We start from the raw sequence: 4,378 nt of genomic DNA on the forward strand, positions 1-4,378 counted from the left end.
CCACCAAAAAAGTTGATTTTGAGATGGATGAGTAAAATAAGGCAAAAAAAAAAAAAAAAAAAAAAAAAAAAAAAGAGGAAGGGAGGGAAGGGAAAAGAGGGAGAGAAGGAGGCAGGCAAATCCAAGAAGACAGAGTTCAGAGGTTGAAAGTCCAGGGACTTGAGGAAAGAATGAAAGTTTGGAATAGTCTCTAAAATAAAATAATAGCTGACTAGTACAGTTATTTTCAAAATTATTTTTACCAAGAGCCACAATAAAACAACAGAAAAAATAGGTTATATTATAATTCAAGCACACATACTTTAGAAACATATTTGTTTTTTAAATCTTTAGCATATGTAGTGTAATTATAGTTTTTTTTTCTGGCCTATTCTAATATTTTCTATCCTATCCTGTCATTAATACTTGATAATCAAGAGGCACTAAATTAACTTTTTGATCTGCTAATGGGTTATGATAAACAATTTGAAGATTATTAGAAAAGGAGATGTTCAGAAGGATTGCTGGGCAGATGAATAGCTTGAGTTTGGGGACCATTTGGTAGTGAAGAACAGAATTTGAATTCAGGATGTCTGAATTATGATCCTGCCCCCATTACTTATTAATGTAATGGCTATTGACAGTTAAGTAACCTCTTCAAACCTGAGTGTTCTCATCTATACAATGACTCTCATGACCTTTAACCTTTTAAGTTACTCTGAAGATTATCCATTTTACAAATGTCTTCTAGTGCCTGCCTTGTCACAGCTACTTAATACTTGGAAGCTAATGATAGTGATGATGATGATGACATGAAGTTATACTGAAATATACTGATTAATGCATATATATTATAAGTTTTAAAGATTTAAATGGCCCATCTGGCATGGTTCAGTGATTGAGCATTGACCTATGAACCAGGAGATCATGGTTTGATTCCAGGTCAGGGCACATGACTCAATCCCCAGTCGGGAGCATGCAGGAGGCAGCCAATTAGTGATTTCCTTTCATCATTGATTTTTTCCATCTCTTTCTCCCTCTCCTTTCCTCTCCAAAATCAATAAAATATATTAAAAAAAGATTTAAATGAAAAAAATTTTATTTTACATGCCATAATTATCCAATATCACATGTTACTGTTGCAAAACATGGCTCTCTCTGCTAAAATTAACAACTCTGAGTTAATGAATAGAAACTAGTCTTATGTTTCCCCCGTATACAGACTTAGGTTGTTCTCTTGTATTTGTTTTTTTAAATAATTCTAATCTTTAGCATATATAGTGTAATTATAGTTTCTTTTCTGGCCTATTCTAATATTTTCTATCCTATCCTGTCATTAAAACTTGATTTTTCCATTAACCATTTCTATTACGATGAGTCTTGCTGTGAAGTTTCTTGGTTCAGGAAGGCAAGCCAGCTTATTCCATGTAATTTTCCCTTAGAGAATTAAAAGTCTAGTAATAGACCTGACCATTTTGTAGTCAAACATTGTTCTTAAATATATGGTGCAGACATGATAAGGTCTGATGAACATTTGTTAAACTAAAATGTGTATATAGAACAATGTTGGATTATTATAATAATAATTATTATTAAAGAACCCACAATTTGTATTAGCATATTAGCTCCTTTAATTTTCTTTAATTCTGTGATTTATTGTGAAGGATGATGGAAGATGATGATGATGATGCAAAGAACAAATAGAAGCTGAATTGGACAAAAATCAGCATTTCTTCTTTGGAAAAAGATGATCTAGATACTGATTCAAACTCAGAAACCCAGAGTGATGAGAGTGATGCTGTAAGTGTTAAGTTTTGGAATTCTGAGCCCTTTAATTGGAGGAAACTTTTCAGGAGATATTTTACTTTCTCAGTGTGTTTTGTGTATTTATCTCATATTTAACCTTGGGATCATCTTTAAACAGTGTAAATTGATAGATATTTAAATATAAAAGTTTATTGAAGATAAAAATCATCCACATTGTATATGTGTATTTTTGGGGTAAAATTGGGATTATACCATACTATGTATATACAGAAGCCCGATGATGAAATTCGTGCAAGAGTACGCCTTCCCAGCCAGCTGCCTGGATCCCTTCCCCGCAGCGGTGGCGGCTGCAACCCCAGCTTCATCCTGGAGGGATGTCAATCTAATTAGGATATTACGCTTTTATTATTATAGATATTTGTATCCTGCTTTTGAACATTAATCATGACCGTTCTACTATGCATATATATGGATGGAAGCAAACTTTATGTGACAACTTTAGATCTATAGAGGTAATGCTGTTTTTAAAAAAATCAAACATGTTATCTTTTCACTTGTATATTTCTTCCCATGTTTATATGCTTTAAAAATCTGTTTATGATTCCCTTTTTACCTCAAAACTCTTAATCCAATGGAAATTGATATTATAAAATAAAGACCTAATTTGACATTTTCTTCAACATACTTAGCTAAAGTTTCTAGTGTCACTTGTTAAATAATCCAACTTTTCTCAATTGATTTATTTTATCTTTTTATGCATTTAGTGTTTTACATATGATCTATCCAAGATTATCTTATATTTTCCATTACTGTTAATGTTTGCTGTATTACAGTTTTATATTTTTTCAGTTTCAAATGAGTCCAATTTTCTGTTTTGCAATTTCAAAATCTTCTCAACTAAGTTTAAAAAAACAACACAAAACTCATTTGCCAAGTTTCAAAAAATAACTATATTCTCAGTTTTAATTAGGATTTCAATAAACTACATATAATATTTGAGAAAATTTAATATTTTTACATTATGTCTTTTTAACTACACTTAATTTAAATGAAACTAAATATCCTGATATTATTCATGTGATTATGAAATTCAACAGAATCATAGATATAATTCATAACACCTGAAAATGAAAAGCAAATTTTCACTTATATTTTGTTTTAAATATGCCCTTTTTTGACATTTTTTATTTTATTTTATTAAAACATTTTAAAGTTTGCAGGTGTCCCCAATCCCCCTACTCCCTCCTCCGTTTCCTGCTCCCTTGGGCTTCACCACAATATTGTCAGTGTCCACAGGGTAAGCACACATGTTCTTCAGCTAAAGCTTTCACCTTCTTTATCCAGTCACCCTCCTCCCCTCCCCTTGGACACCATCCAGTCTGTCCCACATATCCAAGCTTCCGGTTCCAATTTTAACATCAGTTTATTTTATTCATTAGATTCCACATATTAGTAAGATGATATGGTATTTGTCTTTCTCTGACTGGATTATGTTGCTTAACATAATACTCTCCAGGTCTATCCATTCACAAACGGTAAAAGTTCTTTTTTTAGAGCAAGATAGTATTTCATTATATAAATGTACCATAGATTTTTATCCACTCATCTTGGCTATTGTAATTAATGCTGCTATAAACAGGGATGCATATATACTTTCTGATTGGTGTTTTGGGATTCTTATGATATATTCCCAGAAGTGGGATCACTGGGTCAAAAAGCAGTACCGTTTTTAATTTTTTGAGAAAACGCCATACTGTTGTCCACAATGGCTGCACCAGTCTGCATTCCCACCACCAGTGCACAATGGTTTCCTTTCCTCCACATCCTCACCAGCACTTGTCATTTGTTGATTTATTGGTGATAGCTATTCTGACAGGTGTGAGATGAATTATGCTCTTTATAGTCTTTTACTTCATTTATGCATTTTCTCACATTTTTGATGTGGAATGAAGGAGGGGATATTTGATACATAGTTTTAATGAAAAATTTTATACTTTCTTTCATTATTGAATTTTCAGGACTGAGTTGAATTACCAGAGTCAAATCTTCACTGTATTGACATCATAAAGAATAAGAGTAAAACTGCTGAAGAGCTCATTCTTCAGGACTTAGAAGATACTGATGTTTTAAGTAAGTACAGTTTTTATCTGCTTGAAAGATACATTTTTTGTGAGAATAATTAACCTAAAATGTAAAAAAATTAAACTGTTTAAAGTATGTATCTCTTCATCCATGCATATATTTTGTCTCTAATAAATATATACCGTATTTTCCAGGGTATAAGACGATCTTCTAATTTTACAGTTAAAACATAGGTTTAGGCCTATGTTCGCTGTATAAGACTACCCCCCACTTCCGAGGCAACACCAGTTCTTTTCTTATTTAAATTTTTAATGAATGACATTTTTCGAACATACCATAATATACCGTACATTGATACAATAAATGGAAGGTTTCTTCACAAATGGCAATGCCATGAACTTGACCGAGAAACAAGAAATCCAAAAGAGAACATTAACAATGATGGCATCATCTGGAAAGAAAATTACATGAAGAACTTGCAGAAAACGCTTGTTTGTGACTGACTGGGATGATAAGAGGTTTTTCTAGGCAGAGGAGCATTGTGAGCTTA

General features: G+C 32.2%; 1 long non-coding RNA gene across 1 annotated transcript; it reads left to right on the forward strand.

Moving 5' to 3' along the window:
• The first annotated feature begins 870 nt into the window (after window positions 1–870).
• On the forward strand, window positions 871–3,882 carry LOC123653070. Its single transcript, XR_006742702.1, has 4 exons — window positions 871–921; window positions 1,644–1,779; window positions 2,967–3,043; window positions 3,765–3,882. It is a non-coding gene; the product is annotated as an uncharacterized LOC123653070 (long non-coding RNA).
• Window positions 3,883–4,378: the final 496 nt, after the last annotated feature.

This window comes from Pipistrellus kuhlii, unplaced genomic scaffold (assembly GCF_014108245.1).
Source record: "Pipistrellus kuhlii isolate mPipKuh1 unplaced genomic scaffold, mPipKuh1.p scaffold_m20_p_3, whole genome shotgun sequence".
Lineage (NCBI taxonomy): Eukaryota > Metazoa > Chordata > Mammalia > Chiroptera > Vespertilionidae > Pipistrellus > Pipistrellus kuhlii.